Genomic DNA, 7,125 nt, shown 5'->3' with positions numbered 1-7,125 from the left:
TTATAAAAAAGGTTCTTATAAAAAAAAAGTGTATAGTGTTTATGGAAATAATTATGCTTCTGCATAAAATACAAAATTAATCGTCATTAGTATGTACAGTTTACAGTGATCAAACAGATGAAACACCTGAACTGACAGCATGTAGTAAACAAACAAGCCTTGCAAACAATAACCATCAATTTTAATCAGCAACTAAAACTGAAATGACATGCACAGTAATCTCTTTCACAACATTTTCCGTTTGACTGACAATCTTTACTCCCTCTCTCTTCACTTCAGAACAATAGCAAAAATCTTTACTAATTAAAAAAGTCAACATAAAGCGTAGTAAATTTGCTTACTCGACTGCAATTTCACAGTCAAACAACTTAAAGCAGCTGACAACTGGACCGAGTCCATTTCACACAAAGAGCATGTACATATGATTGTTGAAATATGTCAGAAATATCTCTGTAAACACAGCGAACATTTTGAGGCCTTCTTCGTTTTTTTAGCTAGTTTTACAAAATATGTGAGGCAGCGAGGTATATATTAAGAAGGAAAACTTTACCTGAAAGCTAACCGTTGTAAGTAAGTGTTTTGGCTCTCGCTCTATTTTTCTTAGCTTTTCGTTGATTTCATTGAAATTTTCTCTTCTTCTCCTTCCTCGGCTTCTCTCGAGGATTTCTCCGCTTAAATTTCTTAATTTTCGTCACCTCTTCTCTCATGCTCTTTTCTGTTCTTTAATCTTTATCTCGTTGCTCGTCACTTTCTGGACAAAGGCACTAGAGGTGTCGCAACCAGTGATGCTATGAAAGCCAAGACTTGCTCGACACATCCCCTCACCGAGATCACCTTGTTACCAACACCCATGTCCAGGAGAAAACTATTTGCAATGCTAAATACGTTTGAGAGAAGGAAAACAAACATATCCGTATCTGGAGATCTGACTGTGATAGTGTTGGGAGTTGTTTCTGCAATATGAAGAATGTGCGCACATAATTATCTTTGTGTCTGCAGTGGTGAGAGGACTTGCCGCCCACCAATGTGACCCGGTTTTGATTCCCAGACTTGGCGTCATATGTGGGTTGAGTTTGTTGGTTTTCTACTCTGCACCGAGAGGTTTTTCTCCGGGTACTCCGGTTTTCCCCTCACATCAAAAGATAACATTTGATTTGATTGCGTTAATTTGTTGATTTCAGTTTACAGTGTCCCCAATTACTGCTCCAGCGCTAGAAGGCTAGACACTTAATTAAAAATCCTTTCCTTTCCTCTTCTTCCTCCTCCACAAGGCTTTGGTTGGGAAGTGAACGATGCCCGGGAGGGGGTACTTGGGTCAATTTTCGCTGGGTATGTGCCGCTGGCCTCTCAGAACCCCTTCCCCTTCACAATCTATTTTATGGCCAATTATAGACCCCATCTTATTCACTTTTGGGTAAATGTGATTGTAGCGACCCCAACTTAGTGACTTTCTGTTTATGCATAAACCTTACATGTAGAATTTTAATTGTAATTTCAAGACTGAATGTAATGCGACTGGTAAATATTAAGTCGACAGCGCTACAGTTCTTTCTGTAACAACTTTTTTTTACTGCCAATCTTTCCACTTTTAAATCCCACTAGCCAGAATTTCCTTACCTCCAAAATCCCGACAATTTGCGTCCCTATTTTTTAACTCTATCGGGAACTCTGTTGCAAATGCAATCCCATAATAGTCAATCCAGTCGTGAAAATGCGACCCCATCCAGCGGCACATCCCCATTAGTTCATTAATAGGAAGTACACCCACCCCCGGGGAACGATGCTGGCGCACTAGAAATTAGGTGGAGAGAGGGGGATTTGATACCTGCTCAAGAGCTTACAGATATTGTAAGTAACTCTTGTGGAGCGAACAATGAAGACGGCGAAGAGAATCCCTAGACAGACAATAATGTATATTTGATTCGAGGCATAATAGTGGAGAAACGTCATAAATTTGTGTAAGTTCTAATAGTATTCACAAGAAAATCGTTACGTAATAAGATTTAAGTTATTAAAGAAAACAAAAAAAGCAAGGCGACACATGCTAACTGAGAGATTTTGTCACAGATTCACTAATTGGAAATCCATGCTGGGCAAGGATTTCACGTATCACTGACATGGCCTATTGTAGTGAATCAAATTCCTCTTCTCAAGCCCAAACAAAGCCTTTTGTTGTTTATTGCACTGAGGGAATTGTTCCGAGACTCTGCGAAGATGAATTTTAAATCGTCGCAAAATTGTCGGCGTGCATACCTAGGAGAGAGGGGTTTGGAAAGTTGCACATTAAGGTGCTGTTAACACAAGGCTTTATGTGCGGACACGCACGAAGAGGATTTAGAGAGAACACAGGGGTAGGCAGGTGAGAAAATGCGCTTCAGTATGCTTGGTGTCTCAATATGTTTTGTGCATCAGCGGACCAGTTGATTAAAATCTCAGTCTCTGCAATTCTCTGCTTTAGCAACGTCCGTTCAGCATTTGCTAGTTGAAGCTGAGCTAGGACTTCATTCAGCTAAGTAATATTGGAGTTGTGCTAAATTCTCAAATAGTGGTTCTCTTCCCAAAGACGCCTTATTTGGGCCTCATAAACCTCTGTAAGTGAGGGCTGTATCTGTGCCGGTGCGCAACTCTGTGCTCGATTGTGTTGAAAATGAGGTTAAAAATTCCCACCACCGACGGACTTTACCGCGCACCGGTGGCTCAGTTGGTTGAGCACCGGATGCGTGAGATCGTGAGTTCGACTCCGGCCGGACCAACACTTAGGGTCTTTAAATAACTGAGGAGAAAGTGCTTCCTTTGTAATTACATCCGCAAATGGTTAGACTTTCAAGTCTTCTCGGATAAGGACTATTAACCGTAGGCCCCGTCTCACAAATATCTTCCAAGTTCATTAGTTCCCTGTGAGACGTTAAAGAACCCACACACCGTGATTCGAGAAGAGTAGAGGATGAAATTCCCGTTGTTGTGGCTGTCCTTTGTGAGTATATGGGTGGGTGGGTATAGCAGGTCCACATCAGCTGAATAGCTGCCAAAACTTCAACCTGCTCAAACAAACAAACAAACAAGCAAACCTTAAATTTCGACAACATTACTTAGCGAATATCAGTACTCATTGCACCGGGACGTTTTTCTAGTTATCATCATTTGTGTTCTGTGTTCATTCATGGATAACCGATGACGAAGCGATTGCTTTTAATGTAATGCCGATCGCTCTTTTGTTGTCTTCATCAAATGAAACAGAAAACAGTCTGTAACCTTAAACAAAGCGACTGCTTTTAATAGAGTGTTTCCACTCACGTGATCAGTAACCTTGTTTTTTCACCGAAACAAAAGAAAACGTTTGCATGATAATAGAGTTCAATTCCCGGAGGATTAGTTGGGTACACCAACATGGCCGCCGTTCCATTCGCCCTTGTCACACGGCGGCCATAATGTCCCGGGAAACCAAAAGAGCTTTGTTTTACCACGCCAAGCCTCGCAGTGGAAACCATGGGGGTGAGGCTTGGCGTGGTAAAACAAAGCTTTTTTGGTCCCCAGGACAATATGGCCGCCGTGTGACAAGGGCGAATTGTTTTATAGGTACACCAACATGACCGCCGTGACGTCATGTTTTTTTTTGTTTATTCAATGAAACAAAAAGGTAATCGTTCTTAAGCCCATCAAAAACATGTGAAAAGCGGTTTTATTTTTATAACCAAAGGCAAACAGCAATAAGCCACTGTGTTTTTGATAACGAATCCAAGCAATTATTGAAGCGCGCACAAACTTAGATCTCTTGAAACGTGACCAAAACTCATTTTGGGCAAGGAATTGAGAAAATAACCATCAATGGTTTCGCCCATTAGCAAAAAGTAAACCCGTTTTTGATATTATGCGAACTCAAACTACAATTGTAGACTACAAGCAAATTTTATTTAACATAAACGTGCGGAATTCATAGAAGTTTCGCGGAATCTTAGCGAAATTCAAATTTCTGGGGAAAAGATGCCAAAAACATGTTTCATCCAGGTGACGAAAGTCGTCTCTGGTTGAATTTCCTCTTGGTGTTTTGTCATTTCGTTGCAACTATTCGTTGCTTCGTTGAAACATTCTTTCTTAAAGCAGCAATTGATTATTATCAATGAATTGACAGTGGTTCTTCCCATGTGGAAAGGGGAAACCACTACTTTAACGAATACAGACCAATTAGTGAACAATTCAAAGTCAACATTTTTTGGCGGTGAAGAGCAAATTTGTATACAGCTGTCCATGCTGCCAATGAACCAGGTGAAATAGTTGTGCATTAAAAACGAAATAATAATGCAAGACTGGTTGTACGGCTGAGAGGATGAATGTCTTTTTCTTTAACTAATGTATATATATAGAGAGAGAAAGGGAGAGAGAGAGAGAGAGAGAGAGAGAGAGAGAGAGTATATGTGGGAAACCCTGACCCCGTACACCCCAAATAATCATCTCGTTGTGTGTCCAAAAAGTGCAACTTGTGGCTATGGGAGAAGTATTTCATCCTATGTAAACCGGAAATGTCAACACTCAACAAGAGAAATGAACTGATGTCAGGATGCAGGCACTCCAAAAAGTTGGTGGACTGAGAGGCCATACCTGGGGAACTTATTATAATGAATATTGTTTAAGGGCCCCCTCCAGGAATTTTGTTGTTTATTAGCTCTGTTTACTGTTTCGTAGCGTCTTTTTTTCGGTTTATTCATTATTTTTCGCCTCGTTGATTTTGCTTCTTTGTCGTCTATTGTTGGTTTTCACTCACGTGATTATCAGCCTAGTTTTTCATCGAAAACAAAAGAAAACTTTTGCATAATAATAGAGTTAAATTTCCGGAGGATTTGGTCGGGCCTCCAACATGGCCGCCGTTTCTTTGTTTAAGGGCTCCGACATGGCCGTCGTGACGTCATGAGAAAACCGATAATTAATTAGTACCACTTTTTGTTCTTTTTTGTAATATTGTACCTTATTTGATAGTTGTCACTTGTCATTACATAATCACTAGCACTTGAATCTCATTTAAGGTTCGTTTTTATTCAAAGTTGTAGTAACTGAAGAAGGTCTTTGACCGAAACGTCAGAAACGTCACTTCCCTGCTAAGTAGTATCTTTGTGCCTTCAGTCTCCTGCGCATATCTTTGGTAGGTTTCAGGGGGTAGTAGAAATGTGCAGACTTTATCCGGTGGGCAGAGTATATTAAGCTAGACGCTCCATGAGCCTACACTGGGTTGCCTGTGGTACTTGTTGCACAAAAACAGAGGGCGCTGTGTTGGGTTGTATTAAACTGCAGCGTTCCACTTAATTTTTTCAAGTAAGGTGGTCATTAAGACCATTTGAGGGGTCACCCAGATGTCGTGCCAGCAGTGGCCCTTTGGCTCACACGTTCACAAGTTCAATTGTTTTGTAATGTCTTGTCCCATTTTGAGGTCTTCTAGTTTTTTAAGCTTTGGTAATAAGTTCAGTTTCAAGATAACAAAACACTCGCTTCTTCTTTAAACAGTCTGCAAAAAAACCTAACTGCAAATTGCTCTGGTGGACGTTTTCCTGTCATGTATGTCATGCATGTCTTTGCAGTTGCACTGAGCAAACGGTTATTGCACGCACTAAGGAAGCTGTTATGTATTCACCACATGTACGCCATGTTGGATCACAAGTCAACGAGCGTGGTTTAATATGATTGGTTAGGACTACAACTACAACAAACAATAATTGTAGGTGCGATACAATAAGTCCAGCGGTATAGGACATCCCCCCCCCTTTTTTTTTCTTTTAACAACAACAAAGTCATGAAGACTTTAAAAGACAATAAAATCTATCGTTCTCAATGTCATGAGTAGTCTCTTGGCTTGCTATAAATCTAGTTTGACTGGCTTTCTGACTTGTCTGCCGCTGCGCGTTTCATATGAGGCTGAACCTCGGAATTCAGATCTCTCGGGGACACCTACTGGATCTTTCCTTGTGCTCCCTTCAGTGATCGTAGGTTCTTGACCGTTCCCAAAAACTTGAACCGGATTTCGCATCAGCATTTCCCCAGAAGGGGGCTGTGGTGCTGTATCGGTGTCCGGGGTGGCTGATTCCTGTTCTGGTTCTGGCTGCTGGAGTGTGATTGCATGGCGCAGCTGATAACCCGCATGTGATTCTGGACGATCGGCTCTCAAGGCCACCCTGTTACGTCTGATTCTACGGCTGCCTGTAACTACCGCATACGACCGTGGAGAAGCATGACTTTGTACTACGGTTGATGCTTTCCACTCCTTTGACCCATTTTCCGGCTTCACTCTCACATGGTCAATCGGTTTGAGCGGAGGCAATTCTCTGGTAACGTGACGGTCATAGTGGTACTTCTGCTTGTCCATGGCTTTCTGAAAGCTCCTCTTTATTTCTTGTGTGTTATAGGTCTCAGGTCTCGGTAGACTAGTTGCCATTGGTAAGGTGGTCCTCAGCCTGCAGCCCATGCAGAGCTGAGATGGAGACAAGCCAATTCCTGGGATGGAGGTGGCTCTGTAGTCTAGAAGGGCTTTGTTCTTGTTCTCGTTTTTCCTCCACAGGGACTGTTTTGACTGCAGCTTCTGCTTCCCCGTTTGCTTGGGGGTGCTTGGGGCTGACCAGGACATGTTCAAAGTTATAGCTTTTAGCAAAGTCTGTGAACTCCTTGCTTGCATGCTGGACACCGCAGTCTGTTATGAGCCTCGCTGGGATTCCGTGCCGCCCAAAATGCTCTTCTTAAGCTTGGATCGTTTCCTGGGACGTTCAGTCTTTCAATTTTGTGACCTCAATGTACTTGGAATAGGAGTCAACAAGGACTAGGAACTGCTCGCTTTCAAAGGTGAATATGTCTGATGCAGCCATTGCCCACGGGAGGTCAGAGATGGGACATAGTATCTGTGGCTCTTTCTGTTGCGCCGGAGCATAGTCGTGGCAGATGGTACAATCCTTGACTTTTTCTTCAATCGGAGCACTCATTCCAGGCCAGCAAAGGGCTTCTCTCGCTCTTTGCTTACACTTTACAATTCCGAGGTGTGTTCCATGTATGACTGCGAGCATTGCCGGCCTCATGGATGGGGGTATTACGATCCTCATGCCGCGGAAAATGACACCATCTAGAACTGCTAGCTCATCACGTGTGTGCCAA

Source organism: Montipora capricornis, chromosome 10 (assembly GCF_036669925.1).
Source record: "Montipora capricornis isolate CH-2021 chromosome 10, ASM3666992v2, whole genome shotgun sequence".
NCBI classification, from domain to species: domain Eukaryota; kingdom Metazoa; phylum Cnidaria; class Anthozoa; order Scleractinia; family Acroporidae; genus Montipora; species Montipora capricornis.
The sequence above is the reverse complement of the archived record's forward strand: the minus strand, read 5'-3'. Positions refer to the sequence as shown.